An 18,294-nucleotide genomic window follows, 5' to 3' on the forward strand; every position below is an offset into this window, starting at 1 on the left:
TCATTGCATCGCGTAGTACAATAAAGAAAAACTTATAGCACAAGGCAGCACATTTTATGACCAGCGTGCTTCACCATGCAGTCAATTGATTTCTTTATCGTAGTACCCATAGCTCCTTTATCTGGCCTTAAAAAAAAAAGGGAAAAAAATAATACGTGATACTTGTTTTCATGATTGATACTTGTTTTAAAAACTCCCTTTTTTTCTAGACAAGTAATTGGCCCTTATATTGTTCGGTAGGGTTTTGAAATGCAGCCGGCGTCACTGATTTGGTGACAGCAGACGCTGCGAAGACAGTTTCAAATTCAAATTCGCCTGAACGTTTGCGGACAGCGTGGCGCAATCGGTTAAAGAGGTTCGTAACATGGCGGAAACTCTGCAAGCAGAGGGCAATGCGGGCTTTACTATAGTTTATGCAAACCCGCTTCGCATTATATAAATTCAGGTACACTTAAGCTCCGCCTTTAAGGGTATGAAGCGATAAAGGTAATGGCTCCAGTTTACCAAGTTTCCTTAAACGTCCTTGTTCACGTACACAGGCTTCGCTACTACTCCGATCCGTAACCCCTTAATTTCTTCCTCTAATATCTGAAACATGCGGTCTGTCGTAGAATGATTAGGGAAAGTCCATCCGACATGGATATGAGCCCCATTGACTAAGCAGTACGAACGAGGTGCCTACGTAACCTAGGGGCAGCGCGTGTTCTGATCTCACCGATTTTGAAGCTCCGGTCAGATCAGCCGCGTCGTTGGTGACGTGACCTCAGACAACCCTACGCCCAACCAGTGGCCATGTCATGCCAGCCACTCACAACCACCTTCCTGATTTTTCGCTAAAAACTACAACGTAAGCGCAGACGCCAGGTATTGAGAAATGGACCTTTAATACTGTCGCGTTAAAAAGTGCGGTGCAGGGCAGTTCTCATCGAAATACTACGTAGCCGCAAGCGAACACATCGGCGTTTTATTACGATAGCAATACTGCGACAGGTTTCGAGCCGTCGCGTAGGCCCGAGGAGGACATGCTTGACCTTGAACAGCCGAGGAGGAGGAGAAGCAGAAAAAGAAGAAGGCTGGAAGCTTACGCTCTCGCGTCATACTCTTAAAGGATGAGCTTAAGTGTCCCCAAAAATGTAGCACCTTACACTGATAGGGCGTAATAGGAGAATAACGTTGCAGGCAAAAGAAGCTTATGCCGTTGCTATCGCAATTCAACCAGGATTAACCAGAGTTAGAACACAACTAATTTTTGTTTTCGGTGAAAAGATAAGTGACGTAATATTGAATCGCAGTTCACAGCAAAGGGTTTGTACCCACTCAGGATAGGCCATGCCAGGTTCTCAGTGTTTTATTCAACCCGATAAGGCAGTACACCGTCAGGTATTTGATAGCAACTATTATATTTGTAAGAAAATGCTGGCTCAGGCTGGACTATATCATCCACAGTTTCAACCTAATCCCGGAAAGTTGGCTTCGGGTTGGTTCTCCCGCTGGGCAGAGTTCGAAGGGAGCAGTCCAGCGACCGCCATCAAGATGGCCTCCCTGTTTACAATTGGCCGCACATTCCGCCAAATTAAAGAACACGTGATCACTCCTCGCATTGACCGTCCTGAGCGAAGCGGTCACCTTGCGACCACAACGCAGGCGCTCGCTGTCGGCACAAACGAACCCAAATTCATTCGCCCTGGGCCCGTATTGCGAGTTTTCGTCGTTGTCGAAGTGTCGCTATATCACGTGACCTCGAGTAATCTGATTGGTCGATCAGCGGGATCAGCCACCGGATCGGTGGCTGGACACAGGAGTCGAACCATCTTCAAGAAGTGGCTTTCGCGATGATGGTGCGACCAGCCATCATGGGCTGACTGCGGTCAACGGTGGTGGTGTGCCTCCCGCCGACTGCGATGTCGGCTCAGTCCAGCTGTCCATGCCGACCGGCGGGCTCCTCAGCTGGCACCGAGTTAGGCACGGTGCGACCAGCCACCATGGGCTGAAAGCGAGCAACAATCGCGTGCCTCCCGCCGACTGCGACGCCGTAAACGTCCAGACGTCCATGCCCACCGGCGGGCACCTCAGCTGGCACCGAGGCAGGGATGGTGCGACCAGCCACAATGAGCTAGATGGAGTCAACGATCACGTTCCTCGCGCCGACTGCGACGCCGTCAACATCTGTCTATGCCGCCCGGAGGGCCCCTCAGCTGGCTCCCAGGCAGGGACGGTGCGACCAGCTACCATGGGCTGGACGCGGGCAACGATCGTGTGCCTCCGGCCGGCTGAGACAGCGCCTACGTTCAGCTGTCCATGCTGACCGGTGGGCTCCTTAGCTGGCACAGATGCAGGGTTAGACGCCGCAAAGACATCAAGATGGGAACAGTGGGCTTTGCCTTTAGAAGGGGGAGCCGACAGGGACAAGGTCGAGAACCAGGTGGGTGAGGTAAAAATACGAGCCACGATGGCGCTGCAGGCCATCCGCAGTAAAACATTAGAGGGTTTCTAAGATGTCTATAAGAGGAGAATGGCGAAAGCCTACCCTTCCTATCCTATAATTTGCCTACCATCGCTAGCCTCTTGTCGGCATTCGTTGCAGTGCTCCATATAATTATATTTCCGCGGAACCTTCAAAACTGTATTTGTTTTTAACAGCCGCCGGCACGCGGCCTTATCACTCGGATTCTGGATCGCGTATCAGTTCCGTATTCTTTGTTTGTTAATGCTCGATGTCGCGAGTCACACCTTATCAGATTCATTGTAGCCCAAGATGCACCGAGATCTATCTCGAAGGTTCCGACCACTCGTGTGTCTTTCTGCAATGTTCCAACCTGTGCTGGTAGCTGTTTGCGACGTTATCTAGGTTTTTCTGAGCAGCCTTTAAATTGTTTGTTGACGAGTGCGACGGGCATTCTTTGTTCGACGAGAACGTTTGTTGCTATCGCCGCCGCCGGGTTGCTAAGTTGTTTTGCGGGCGCAAGTCAGCCCAATAAAGAGTTAATTTCAGTACCATCAAGCCTGTGTCTTCTTTTGGTGTCAACGGCCTTGTCACCACTACGTGCCATCTGGTGGAGGTGCTGCCTTTGATCCTTCAAGCGAAGACCCCAGCCTTGTTCCTGTCGCCCTGGGGGACCAGCCTACAGGTCACCGAACCAGCCGCGGACTCCAAGGCCTACAACCGGAACACGGTCTACTGCCTGACCCCGTTCTGCTCAGGAAGGCATGAACTTTGGAAATGGCCCAGCCATCAGCACCAGTCGTCGTCGTGCAGCCCCGGGAGCCACCCCCCCCCCCCCATCTTCCAAGGACTGCCCAGTGAAGATGCGGAATACTGGATGGACCTTTTCGACAGTGTGGCAGAATTCAATGGCTGGAACGACGCTGCTAAACTCAGGCATGTCTATTTTGTTCTCCAAGGACATGCCCGAGTTTGGTTCGAAAATCACGAGAACTCTTTAAAGGATTGGGAGCCATTCAAAGCAGTTTTTGATGTCTTTTGCAAGTTCTGTCTGAAAATAAAGAGCTCAGGCCCTCCTCCAATGAAGACTTCAACTCCCTAACGAGCCTGTCCTGGCGTACGTTGAGGAGATGAAGCGCCTCTTTCGCCGCGCCGAGCCTAACGTGAACGAAGGTGAGAGAGTCAAAATTTTAATGCGAAGTATTAAAGAGTCGCTTTTTGCAGGTCTTAATTGTGCGAAATCCGTCAAGAACTGTGGCGGAATTTGATACAGAAGAGTCTACCATCGAGAGGACGTTGGACAACCGGATCCGCCATTACAAGCTACCAATTCAACCGGGCTGCTCAGGCCACTACCCCAGCGCATCTACAGGCGGAGAGAATCTTCGGGACCTCATCCGGGAGATCGTGCGAGAGGAGCTCCGCCGATTGATGCCATCATCGCAACAACCAGGTGGCGACGCTCGCGACCGTCGTCCGTGAAGAAGTCCAGCAGGCGCTGGGCGTTCCTCAAGCGACGGCTGCGACTGTTCCAGCACAAGAGGCAAAAGCGATGAACTACGCTGATGCATTACGTCGCCCTGCGCCCCGACGTGATGACTTTCCGAGCCCTCGCCGCTACCGTCTTGTTCCTGAAAACCGCCCCTTGGCCCCCGCCCGCCAAGCCTACCAACAACCCCCAAGCCCCAGGAAGTGCGACGCCTGGAGGACAGCAAACAACCGGCCATTATGCTTCCACTGCGGTGAGGCCGGCCACATTCTGCGGCACTGCCCGTACCGACGAATCGGTCTCCGCGGATTTGCAATCGACGCTCCACGACCACGCCCAGGTGAACGACCGAAAGAAATCGACAACTATCTGCGTAGCGGTGAGGTTGCGCCACCAAGCCGTCGGTTCAGGTCTCCATCGCCGTACAGGGCCCGCTTTACGTCGCCAGGCTGTAACTATGATGAAAGTGTGCGCGGAAGGTCCCGAAGCCCGCGCAGGGGAAAATAAACACAGCAACCTTTGGAGGTGAGGTTGCTTCACGGCGAAAACACGAAGATCCTCCATTTACTGTAACCCCAAGGATTACAGTAAATGGACCTACCTACCCTACCAGCTTCGTCGTCCTACAGCACTGTTCCCGCGATGTGATTCTGGGCATGGATTTTCTGAACGAACATCGAGCGATCATCGACCTCCGATCCAAACTCAAGCTCTCGACCGACAAAGCCATACCTGCTACGAGAACTTCGACGCAACATGTCGCCCTCAACGTCCTCGACAGAGAATTGACCGTACCGCCCCGATCAAGCGTCATCGTCCCTCTGGTTACCACAGAAGTCTAAATCACGGAAGGGGTTGTCGAAGGAAACACTCAGTTGTTACTGGGTAGAGGATTTGGCATAGCAAGAGGCATCGTCCGTTTCCGTCATGGACAAGCTGATGTGCTCGTCACGAACTTCACCGACGAATACCGACACCTGAACAAGGGCATGACGATTGCTTTCCTTGAGGAGCTAGCGGACACCCAGGAAGTCTTCGTCCTCCTCAGCCAACTTGAAGACGATGCACCCAACCGAGCCAAGCAGCCCAATTTCGACATTAACCCGGCGCTCCCCCGAGACAGCCAAGACCGGATTCGCGCTCTTCATGAAAACTACAGCGAGTGCTTTTCTTCGGCGTCGAAGGTGCGGCAAACTCCGTTGGCAAAGCATCGCATCATCACGGACGAAAACGCTCGACCGCTACGTCAAAGCCCCTGCCTTATATCGCCACGAGAAAGCTAGGCCATATGCGATCAAGTTGCCGAAATGCTGCGTGATGACGTGATCCAGCCATCCAACAGCCCCTGGGCGGCACCAGTCGTTTTGGTGAAAAATAAAGGCGGCACACTTCGCTTCTGCGTTGATTACCGCCGCTTGAATAGCATAACTAAGAAGGATGTCTACCCGCTTCCCCGCAACAACGACACTCTCTACCGGCTCTGCAATGCAAGGTACTTCTCATCGATGGACTTGAAGAGCGGATATTGGCAAATTGAGGTCGACGAAAGAGATCGCGAGAAGACCGCATTCATCACACCGGACGGCCTTTTTGAGTTCAAGGTGATGCCATTTGGCCTCTGATCCGCACCAGCCACATTTCAACGAGTAATGGACACAGTCCTGGAGGGCTTGAAGTGGAAAATTTGTTTGGTATATTTGGACGACGTTGTTGCCTTCTCGTCAAACTTTCAAGACTCGTCAAACTTTCAAGACCACCTGAAACGACTGCAGACGGTGCTGGAAGCCGTCAAGTCATCAGGGCTAACGCTAAAAGCAGAGAAGTGCCACTTCGCCTACGGAGAACTGCGATTCCTAGGTCACATTGTCCGCAAGGATGGTATTCGCCCAGACCCGGAGAAAACAGCTGCAATCGCAAAATTCTCACCGCCTGCTGACAAGAAAGTTGTGCGCCGATTTTTTGGGCTGTGCACTTATTATCGACGATTTGTCAGAAACTTTGCGCGCATCGCCGAACCGTTGACGCAGCTTACAAAGGCTGACGTACCTTTTAAATGGGAAGCGCCGCAAGGAGAAGCCTTCGACGAACTTAAGCGCCGCCTGCAGTGCCCTCCTGTACTTGGCCACTTTGATTAAACGCCGAAACCGAAATTCACACCGACCCGAGCAGTGTGGGCCTATAGGAGCCGTTCTCGTCCAGAAGAGTGCCGGACAGGAGAAAGTAATCGCCTACGCTAGAAAGTCCCTCACAAAAGCCGAAGTCAATTACTCGGTGACCGAGAAGGAGTGTCTCGCGATCATCTGGGCCACTTCCAAGATTCGTCCATACCTATACGGCCGACCATTCAATGCTAAGCGACCATCGCGAGCTCTGCTGGCTGGCTAATTTGAAAGATCCCTCCGGCCGCCTTGCCAGATGGAGCCTACGACTTCAAGAATTTGACTTGACTGTAGTCTATAAGTCGGGCCGGAAGCATTCCGACGCAGACTGCTTATCCCGCGCTCCCGTCGACGCTCCACAGAAGGACGATGACGACGACGCATTTCTGGGGCCGGTAAGCGCCAGCAGTTTCGCAGAACAACAGCGATCAGACCCTGAGCTGATTACTTCGAAGAAAAGACCGCTTCCCCTTTATCACATTTATCACCGTTCGCGTTAAGCAATGGCCTCCTCGTGAAGAAGAGCTTCGCACCCAACAGGACAGCGCAACTTCTCGTAGCGCCTAAAAACCTCCGGCAGGAAATTCTGCAGGCGTTGCATGATGAGCCCACAGCAGGCAATCTCGGATTTGCACGCACGTTGCGTCGAATCCAGGAGAAGTACTACTGGCCGCGACTGCCTGCCGAAGTTGCCCACTACGTGAAGACATGTCGTGAGTGCCAACGACGCAAGACGCCGCCTATCAGACCAGCAGGACTACTAAACCCGATTCCGCCCCAAGACCTGCCCTTTCAACAAATTGTGATGGACCTCTTCGGCCCCTCTCCAGCTTCGTCTATGGGTAACATCGTGGCCACTGACTACCTTACCCGTTACGCCGAAGCAAAAGCGCTACCAATGGTACCAAATTTTTTGTCGAACAAATTATTTTGCGACACGGCGCCCCAGAAGTGCTCATCACGGACAGGGGAACGGCGTTTACGGCAGAGTTGACTCAAGCCATCCTAGAATACAGTCATACAAGCCATCGACGAACAACTGCGTACCATCCCCAGACCAATGGCCTTACGGAGCGCCTGAACAAAACGATCGCGGACATGGTCGCCATGTACGTCGACGCTGAACACGAGACCTGGAACGCCATCTTACCGCACGTGATCTTAGCGTATAACACGGCAGTCCAGGAGACGACCAGAGTTCAAGCTTGTGTACGGCAGGGAGCCCACGACGACGCTCGACGCAATGCTGCCGCACGTAACCAACGAGGACAACCTTGACGTCGCCGCCTACCTGCAGCGTGCAGAGGAAGTCCGATAACTCGCACGGCTGCGTATTAAAGACCAATAGCCAACGATACAACTTACGACGACGCCACGCAGAGTACAATCCAGGAGACCAAGTGTGGGTTTGGACACCAATTCGCCGTCGCGGATTAAGTGAAAAATTGTTGCGTCGATACTTTGGGCCTTACAAAATCATTCGCAGCGTCGGACCTCTGGACTATGAAGTCATTCCCGACGGAACGTCGGTATCACAACCATAGAGAAAGAGATTGATAAAGAGCGGACACTCCCATAGGGCCCAGCGGCAACTACTTCCGGTCTTGCTGAAAGGCGCGTGATTTGAATGCTAGCATGCGCTGCGCCCTTCCCTGCCCTTTTGGCGCATTATTTTGGTTTCAGATGGTCTGCTAGTGTTTCTATTTATTTTTAGCATGCATAACAACATAAAAAATAGATTCTCAGTTCTCTAAACTGGCCATCAACGCAGCTGCGCCACAGCCTTTGCAAAACAGTATTGCAGAAAAGACGCCAAGTGCTTTGTGAAATGAACATTTATTTTGCTGCATATAAAACACATCACAGATGCAACAGATGTAGACGGATGCATTGACAAAACTTTACACAGACGATGCGCACAGTATAGAAAAATAAATATACACAAGGCGAGAAACAGCACTTAGAGATAAAAAAAATAGCATAACGTTGATTTCCGAATTATGGCAAGTGATATGTAGCAAAACAGGCATTATACATAAAACCACAGTCCCAGTAGCGGCTACCTTAGCAAGGGTAACTTTTATTGTTCAGGGCAGAGAGGAGTACTGACGCTTGGGGGAAGGCCACACCGTTCACTCGTCGCATCTGCCGTGCTTCGGCTGCAGTCCGTGGGTCCATGCAGTGCTGTTGGAAAAGGAATGAACATGATGCAGAAGGCTGCAATGAACTGTAAGGCCCCTGCACCGCGCACACATCTGTGCATGTGGGTGCGTACTGAAGACTTGGCGAGTAGCAGTTATGGTCCAGAACAGAAAAGCTGTCATTCGTAAAATTGATACAAAAGCTACTCTTGCAACGTAGAGGTCAGGAAATGCAGGCTAACCGAACCTATCTGAAAATGCATTTCTACAGTGAATGAAATAGCAGCCACTAAACTAACAATATTCATCAAAAGAACTGAACAGCTGAAGCAATGAGGCTTGCAGCATCAGAGGTGGGCAATTGACCTCAAAAAGTGCAACCTCACCTCAACCTCGATAAAAATTTCCTGACCTCACTCAAGCTCACGCTTTGAGGTTGAGGTTTACCAGATGACCTCACCTCAATTTTTCTGATGCCACCACCGACCTCACTCAACCTCATCTCAAACTCAAACTGTGAGTTTGAGGTCGGTCGCTCGACCTCAAAAAAAAAAAAAAAAGGTTTTTCACTTGAGAACACTAACTATAAAACGTCCTGGCACAAGTCCTGTGCGGTGACACGCCAGAATGACGACATAAATTTTAAACAACATTGAATATGATGAGGCTTACTTGTAAAGTAAAAAAAATTAAATGAACATTTGCCAGCGGGGCCACTAATTCGTAGCAGGCTGACCGAATAACGGCAGTATAATTGGTCAGTTTCAACTTTCAAATTTTATTTTTATTTGTTTTGATATGGTGACTTCTGACCTAATTCCCGCTGTAATGCTTATGTGTCCTTGGTGCTGCTGGATGCGAACTCCCGAAGGTCTGCAGTGAAACGTCGCACATATCTGTTACCGTCAAATAGTGTTTCCTCATGACAATCAAGTCATAATTTCTTGGTGAAGACATTTTCCTGCAATTTGAAATCGAATCGGATGACAAAATCACAAACAATGTAATGTTTCTTCGGTGTAACGTCTCTGTTACAAAAAAAAAAAAGGTAGATCGACCACTTGCGTATATATGGAAGTTGTAGTACCATAACATTCTTTTATCAAACTGACTCCTGACGTGGGACTTTCACAAGAGGCGGACAGAGCAAAATGTTGCCATATGCAGAGACGCTTAGTTACGAAAAGGTAAAGCGTGCTTGACTTTTGACATTGCGCTACTTTCGATAATCCTGACGAGTGGGTTGTGCTGTATAGAACAAACGCCGTGACAAGTTATTGGAAAGATTACCCTCCCTTCTACTTATAATAACTAACGGTGAATTTGTAGCCCCAAAACATTCCTTTTATCATTGATGTAAGTTAAAGAAATAATACGTTGGATTAGGGATAATTCGCACATTACCTTGAGATGCCGAGAGAAGCTCAAAAGCTGGTTTCCTTGTCCACACAGTTTCTTGTCGCAGTGAATGCATTCCAAGTTTGCAGTGCTTTTAGTTTCTTTTGCGTGGCTATTGTAACAGAAATGGCCTTTGATGTCTTCGTCAATTCGACAACTGCGCGCGCACACATCATCGTCGGTATATTTAGATTTTTTCGCTATATCTGCCATAACCACACCTGCCATCACCGCAACCATGTCATGCACCCTCAACGCCGAACGCAGCAATGCGATAGACCTCGGAGAACAAGGGCAGACCTCAGCTGGAAAGGGCGGAAACTTCCGTCATAAATTACAGCAAATCGCCGACCACGGCATGGCTGCGTGTCTTCGCTTGAAAAAGACGGCCACGGTAAATGGCGAAGAACACAGCATGTCGTTTAGATGCCGCCTTTTTTTTTTTTTTTTTTGCCGATTTCGGGCGGCTCACCGACGCCGTTTGGGGGCGACTTCCAAGCAGACGTTCCAGGAACGATTGGTGTCGATGAGAACGTGGGGCTAAGACACCAGCTTCTAGTCGGGACGACAGAACCACGCCCACTGGGAGAAGGAAGCTGGAACACTTAACCCATGCTACGGGAGTTGTTTCGTTTTTCTTCGACTGCACAATATTCGTCAAGACAGGAAGACTAGCGGGTGGTGAGCAGGGTGGCAACGCGTCTACAGGGAGGAAGAGCAGAGTTTGAACACTGACTAGTGTTTCCCTCCTGCGAAACGATGAGATGCCTGCATGGTCGACAAGCGACAGACGTCCGCGCAGCCGCCGCGGCGTTCCGAGAAGCGAGAAGGGCCTGTCTTTATATTTCTTTAGACCAACAGGAATACGCCAGTCGGAGGTATAGCGCACAACCAAAAGCTAAAGAAGCAAAAAAAAAAAAAAAAGAATGTTGCGAGAGGAGGAATCTGAGAATTGTTTTTTTTTTCTGATTTTTTTTTGTTTTTTTTTTCTTAGGAGGAAGGGGGGGGGGGGGATGGTGACGACTGGCCGTACCGCAGAAAAGAGGCCGGTTGTGAGTAAACGCGGGTGCACAAACGCGACAGGGTTCACTGGTAAGTGACCACACAAAACGAAAACACGAAGTGAGGAAAAATAGGGGTGGTGCAAGTGTACTGAAAAACTAAAGAGAAGAGGAGACGCAGATCTTCACTCGCACATTCACACGCTCGAGCACCGCGTACACAACTCGCTCTCTCGCCCACACTGCCACTGTCCTTGTAACTCTCGGCCCCGTTGACAGAAACGCACTTAAAAATACCTAAAACTCACAAACTCCCAGAGGCGCGCGTTTGTGCAGTGGCTTACTTTCCAAGAAATGCCGAGGGGCTCCCGGGTCCGCGCTTTGTCCACTAGTTGAGATCGGACACCGGCTGCGGAGCCGAAAGAGCAGAAGCCAGCTTACGAACAAAAGGCGCGCCCGCCACTTTGGCTGCAAGCTGTAAAACGAAGAGGAGGCCCTCGATAAACAAACATGTAAATGAAAAAGGCGCAAGCTCACGTAGGGTATGAGAATGACTGCAAGCAGTAGTCAGTCACCTGTCTGTTCTTCAATGATTCTTCGAGAAGGGCACATTAAATTTATATTTTTATGTAAGGGTTAATTTACTGTCTAGTGACTAATAATAATAATAATAATAATACAAGAGTGGATTGCACTGATACAACTACGATTTACCGTCCTATTGCTTTCTTTCGTTTTAACTCGTACCATATACTATAGCAAAAGCAGATTTTATTTACTAAAATACAATCTTCGTGGGGTGACTTCTCGTCAAGCCATTTATCTCTCGTCTCTTCTGCATACTTGTACTTTCCATATGCCTCTCTGAAACCTCCTCTCTCGTGCCATCCTCTCCGAGCAATTCCTTGGTTGGTGGATCTTGCGCTTCCCTCTTTTCTACTATTCCAGCTTTTTTTTCCCGAGAAGTCGACATACCCACGTAGGTCTGGAAATCCTTCGAGTTTGCGCAGACGTTCTTCACTTCCCAAACTCGATCGGAATGGTGGCGGGATCCTGTTTCACCTTCTTTCGAGTCTGCAGCCGTCGTCCAACCTCTCTCGTTTGCCGCGCTGCGCTTTACACCCCCCCCCCTCCTTTTTTTCTCGTGTCGAACGCAAACGCACAGACGCAAACTGTTGGTTACGTGCGCGTTGGTAGCCAAAAAAGTGTACACGACAGGCATTATGAAAGGTGTTTTTCCGGGTATTTTATCGCTGTAGGAAACAATAATTTCGACCTCACTAAGTTACGACCTCACTCAACCTCAAACTCACGCATGAGGTTGAGGTCTCATTTGCTGACCTCACTCAAAAATATTTCAGGTGTTGCCGACCTAGCCTCAACCTCACCTCACTCCGTGGGGTGGAGGTCATTTTGAGGTTGAGGTTGACCTCATGAGGTCGAAACCTCATGAGGTTGCCCACCTCTGTGCAGCATAATAAAACATCTCACTTTAACGTTATCCCGTCAAATGCAACGCGACACCACGCAAAACTAGCCGTTCGCAAAACCGCGGCCTGGCCTCACCGCGGCTGGCGAGCAAGCCATGTTGGCTTGCCCCTCATACGAGACTTTGTGAAGCGCAGACCGCCGTGCTGAGCTAAACTGCCCGAAATGCCTCGCAGTTTGATAAGAATGAAACATTTCTCACCTTGAGGTTGCCCTGTTAAACGCGACACCACGCAAAACTAGCCGTTCGCAAAACCGCCTCACGCCATGTCACGTCACCGCGGCGGCCAGCACGCCTTGTCATGCCTGTTAGCTTGCCCTTCACGCACGACTTTGTGAAGCGCAGTCGCCGCCGTACTGAGCTAAACTGCCTGAAATTCTGCACAGTTTGACAAGAAAGTCAAGAATGCAACGTTTCTCACCTTACCGTCACCCTGTTAAACGCGACACTTAGGAATACTAGTCGTTCGGCAAACCGCGTCAGGCCTAGCCGCACCGGCCGGCTACGCCATGTTGGCGCAACGGCGTGCTTTGGTGCTTCGCATGCCACTTTGTCCAGCTTGCTGAGATAAACTGTTCGAAATGCAGCTCAGTTTCACAGGAACACAACATATTAAACCTCGCCGCGGTTAGAAACTGCGCCTGAACTTCTCTATGCCTGAACAGCCGGCGCGCCTGTTCACGAGCTGCGAAACTTAATTGCCGCCGACCGGCGTGGTGATGGTAAATTGCTTCAAATTCAGCGTAGTTCAGCAAAAAACGTTGCTCACCTTGACGACGTTCCAAACCACAGTCGTTCCGCGTAGCAGTCCACGAGAGATAAAATATGCGGTCTGGGCCGCACAGGCGCGGCGAGGCACGAGCTGACAACTGCTCGCTCCCTTCGACAGCTTTTTGTCGTCTGCTCCGGCGGGCTACCGCTGCAGCGAGTGCCGTCGAGCGCGCGTCCGCGCATATCCGCGCTGGTGTCGCCATCCATCAATCGGCGGCAGCGCAACAAGTCGCGCGTCATTTCCTGGGGCCAGTTTTCGCGAGTGTCCGCTCTTTACCAATCTCTTTATGTCAAAACGGCGATGTGCACGCCCGGAAATTGTACATGTACGACTGAAGCCATATTACGCGCGTTAAAGGGCCACTGTCCACCCTCCGGTCGAAAACATTTTCTTCCCCGGTGACTGTGAGACTTCGCCCCTGGAACGCAAGGCCGCAAAATGTTTTTGAAAAGAGTAACTAATAACGCAGTTACAGCCACCGCAATCACCCGATTCTATCCTGCCTCTCTCCTTCCGTTCCCTCGCAAAGGTTTTTCACTCTCCTGCCCGAGGTCGTCTAGCCTCCGCAATACAAATTCCCCTTCCTCCTTCGCGTTTGGCGGGAGGTGGGGCGTGGCTCTCCGCGAGCGGGAAAAAAAAAAAAACGGTGGAGGGAGCGCGCGCCGCTGGATTCAGTCTGGCCGTGGCGAGGGAAAAGCGCGCTGCGAGCGGTAGACACCCATTCTTCTCCCGTCAGTCAGCGAGACGGACCAATGGACGTCATTCCCGATACGTACGTCGTTATCGGGGCCCGTCGGGCCAGCGCAGGGAGCGGTGAAGCTGGCTTCTCAAAGGAGAGCATGAGGGAGCTTTGAATTGTATTTTCGATGCTTTGCGGCGCGCGTGTCGCTGTAGAATTTTGCACAGACTATCTCCGGTACCTGATCGAAACACTGGGCTCTTTTTCTTAAAAGGGCCTTCCCTGGACTGTGGCCCTTTAAGGAATCTGTGGTGTTTAAACTTTGTAGGGTTTGTTTAAGTTGCTTTGTTTTGCAACCTCGAGGCGATGTTTTTTTAAGGGGGGAGTAATGCCGCGGAACCTTCAAAACTGTATTTGTTGTTTTTTTAACAGCCGTCGGCACGCGGCCTTATCACTCGGATTCTGGATCGCGTATCATAGAGAAACATACTCACGTAAAGAGCGGACACTCGAGCCGTTTCGCGGCCGAGCTTTTCAATGCGTCGCCTCGTTTTGCCGCTAACTGGTTTCCTTTTGCCTGCAGAATTGTTTTGGTGCTTCTTGGGCAAAGAATGCTTTAAGTAAGTCGTTTGTTGCGCTGCGTGAGCGTATTTTCCGCATGTAACATACAATACGAGCCATGACGCTCTTTTAGTGTGTAGTTGCTGTTTGTTTTTGGATAGGTAGTGTTTTTCTGAAGGACATGTGCTTCCTTCCTTTGCGCAATTTTCTAAAGTAACCCGTAACACCTACGGTTTAAAACACAGTGTTTATCGGTGGGTTCCATTTATTTGGCACTACAAGAACACTGTATTGTGCGTTTAAGATCGTATTGGGAATATTTACTTCGCTGTATATGCACAATGCACGCTCTTTTGCTGGTTCGTAAGCGACATTTTTACATGCATAGTTCCTTGTCATGACTAAAGCATTCTCGTTGCGGTCTGAAAAGCGCTGCTGCCTGTTCGTGGCCTGCATTTTTGAGGTCATCTACTGCTATTAGTCGCATACAGTGAGCTCCCTGTAATGCCATTCTCATACGGGCAGACAGTTTTGATCGCGATCAGGAGTATAATCATAGTATTGTGATACTATAATGTATTCAGTGTGTTGTGTTTAAATGTTTGAACAGCTTATATTGGTCAAGGCTGAAGTATAGAGATTCCGCGTGGGCTGTACCTGCATTTTTTCCTCCTTACTTGTGGCTAGCCGTTCACAACTCCTTTTGTGTTGCTCTCACGGGTGATGTTTCGGAGGAAAAACAAGCAGCGGGTATGCGCATTTTTTTTTTCTTCGTGACACTGTGCAGCGTGCTTTACCATGCCTTCTTTCTAGTTGCTTTTTTTTCTTTTTTTTCGCATTTTATAAAGTGTGTGATCCAGTATTCTTCTTGTGCAATTCAAAATAAAAACAAGAGAAATAAACTTTTTGCGTGGAACCCATGCCTCCTATGTGTTCAACTGAGAAAACCGATTAAATCACATCAAAGAAGTACAATAAGAACAGCCTCTATGGTATTATTCCAACCTGCATGAACAAAGTAAGCTGCGCTTAGGTTCTTCGAGAACCTTGTTGGTATTTCCAGTAAAAACTCTGCGATCCGCAACTTTATTACGTCGGTATGAATGTCGTCATTGAAGACCTTACACGCCACTATAGACGTTGTAGTTGAATATTTTAACAACCAAAGGTAAATCAGCATCTAAAGCTTTGTTATCGAAACCAAACTCAACCAGAGCAAAAGCACGCGCCTAAAATCTCGGAAGACGTAATTAGCGGTCTGACCAGCCGCTCGGGGCGCTGGCGGCAGTGCAGTAGCTCGGCCGCAGGGTCCTATGGAAGTGTCCGCTCTTCACGTAAATATGTTTCTCTATGCGCGTATCAGTTCCGTATTCTTTGTTTGGTAATGCTCGATGTCGCGAGTCACACCTTTATCAGTTTCGTTTTAGCGCAAGATGCACCGAGATCTGTCTAGAAGGTTCCGGCCACTCGTGTGTCTTTCTGCAATGTTCCAGCCTGTGCTGGTAGCTGCTTGTGGCGTTATATAGATTGTTCTGAGGAGCCTTTAAATTGAGTGTTGACGAGTGCGACAGGGATTCTTTGTTCGACGAGCACGTTTGTTGCTATAGCCGCCGCCGAGTTGCTTAGTTCTTTTGCGGGCGCAAGTCAGCCCAATACAGAGTTGATTTCAGTACCATCAAGCCTGAGTCTTCCTTTTGTGTCAACGGCCTTGTCACCACTACGTGACAATATTGATTTACAGGAAAAGGAAGGCGCAGTATTTATCATACCTTCTCCGGCAAGTGTGAGTTTGGACCGCACACCATCGCTTCTGTCGCGTGGCGTTGCTTGGGGCGCGTTCAAGTGTGGCATTGCAGATGGCAGGGACGCATCCCGCCTCGGCCAGTCAGAATGCCACAAAATGGGGACACACGTTGTCCCCGACAGCCTGAGGCAGTAAAGGCTTTCGGGTTGTCGTAGCGGCGTCCGGCCGCTATCAGCTTGAGCATCCAAAGGAGCGGAGACGCATCGTCAAACAGCGAGGCCCGTGTGCAAGCCCAGAGCGAAAGACGCCCGCCTGTTTATTGCAATGAAATATATAGAGGCACGATGACGTCACGGGACTCGAATACAGACGCATGTCAACACATCCCCTTTCTGAACAATATCAGAAATTCCGTTATCACACATTTGAGGCAATAATTACTTCACAGGCAAATTTATAAACTTTACAACCAGGTAACAGACAGCTTTGCTCTCTTTAAAAAACCATCCGCATGGCTAAGAGCGAGCGCGCGCACACACACAAAATCACTCATCATATCCCCAGCGAACGGGATGGCGAACTTTTTTTCTCGACCTGTGACGGGATCCGAAGGCATTTGGTGTTCGGCGTTTGCCTCGGCAGGACAGCTGTTTACACTGGAAGGCGCGTCCCTGACTGACCCACCTGGCTCTTCCTGACTATGTTCATTGGGGAGCTCGTACCTTCCTTCTGCTTTCCGTAAAATAGGCAAGCGGTTTAACATTCGTCGATTACGGCGCAGCAGAGCACCTTGTTCTGTGCATACTACGAAGGACCGTGGGGTAGTTGCAGCCCTAACTACAGTGGCCTTGGTTTTCAAGTCTTTGTACCCAGACAGGATCACCGACCACCGAACCGAACGAGATCCCTAGAGTGATGACGTTTGTTGTAGTAACGCGCTTCCGATTTTCGATTCGAATGATCCTTAGCTGTCACATCAGTCATTCTTCTCTGTGCTGGGCCCCGCAGCTGAGGTGCCATTGGAATTAGTGTGCTAAGGCGACGACCCATCATGATTAAGGCAGGACTGTATCCCAGCACACCTGGGCTCGCCCTGTATGCGAGAAGTAGGAGGTAGGGGTCTTTCCATTTAAGTACAAGTCGCTTGATTGTTCGCACCATCCTTTCCACTTCCCCATTAGCTTGCGGGTGTCTTGGGCTTACAGTCACATGACTGAAACTATATTCAACAGCAAAACGTTCAAACTCAGTGCATGAAAATTGCTGTCCATTATCTGTCACTACCGTCTCCGGAATCCCCCTACAATAATGCCCCTGTGAGGGCGCTGTAGGTACTGTGTATAAATAAATAAATAAATAAAAATATGCCGAGCAAAAATGCTCTTCATCCTTTCTGTAACGGTTTCAGCTGTAGTTAATGGGAGCCGCGCAGATAATCGACCAGCACCAAATAGTGGCGATGGTGGATAACACACAAGTCAACACCAACTCTCTCCCATGCAAAATTCTGAGTAGCAGTGGGTATCAACGGTTCTGAATTCTGAACAGCACATTGCGCGCAAGTTTCGCATTCTTTCACCGGCTGCGCATGTTGTTCGCTAAGGCCTGGCCACCAAATCAAGTCTTTAGCAATAGCTCGGCTTCTATAAATGCCTTGATGCCCGTCGTGCAACTTTTCTAGCGCTTCTTTTCTGAGGGACTCAGGCACTACGAGTCTTTTAAAAGCAACTCGTTGCCTTCAACTATAGGGAACCTGCACTGCATAGGTAGCGCTGTAAATGTTCCGCAGCGTCGCTCATAAATGCTGTTGTTAGCCGCTTTTCTTGGCGATAAACGACCGAGCATGTTCAGCAGCCTTACAGATAGGCGTGTGACAGACAACGTCCTTGCCCAGGCGCTCTGGGTGTAGCCCAGTTATCTGACACACGTAACGCAAAGCTTCGACAGAGCGTGCAATATGATCCCTGTAAACTCATGCAGGTGGCCTAAAAACGCCCTAAAAAGCCGCCTCAGAAGTATTTGTTCTTCTCGCTAGGATATGTGTTACGGCGTGGCGATGGCGCGCTCTTGCCACCAATGGACGAAATGGGAAGGAAGCCTCGGTTTTTCTGGCCAGCCTTGGCGACACAATCGAAGAGCTTTGCAAACTGCATCAGTTTCTTGAGCCTTTCTCTCTCTTTACAAAAAATTATCACCGGTTTCAAGTCCCTCAATGCGCGACTTTGCATAGGATTCGCATGCCTCTGGTGATTGGCGCTCGCGAAAGAGCGTCCGCAGTGACCAAGTGTTTTCCCGGAACATAGACTATCTCAAAACGATAGCGCATGAGCCGCAATCTGAGCCGCAGTCTGAGCCGCTGAAATATTGGCGGGACAATATCAACGGGCATTTTTCCTAGTAAGGAAACAAGTGGCTTAT

The sequence above is a fragment of the Amblyomma maculatum genome, chromosome 1, assembly GCF_055883805.1.
Source record: "Amblyomma maculatum isolate TAMU_Amacu chromosome 1, ASM5588380v1, whole genome shotgun sequence".
NCBI classification, from domain to species: Eukaryota; Metazoa; Arthropoda; class Arachnida; order Ixodida; family Ixodidae; genus Amblyomma; species Amblyomma maculatum.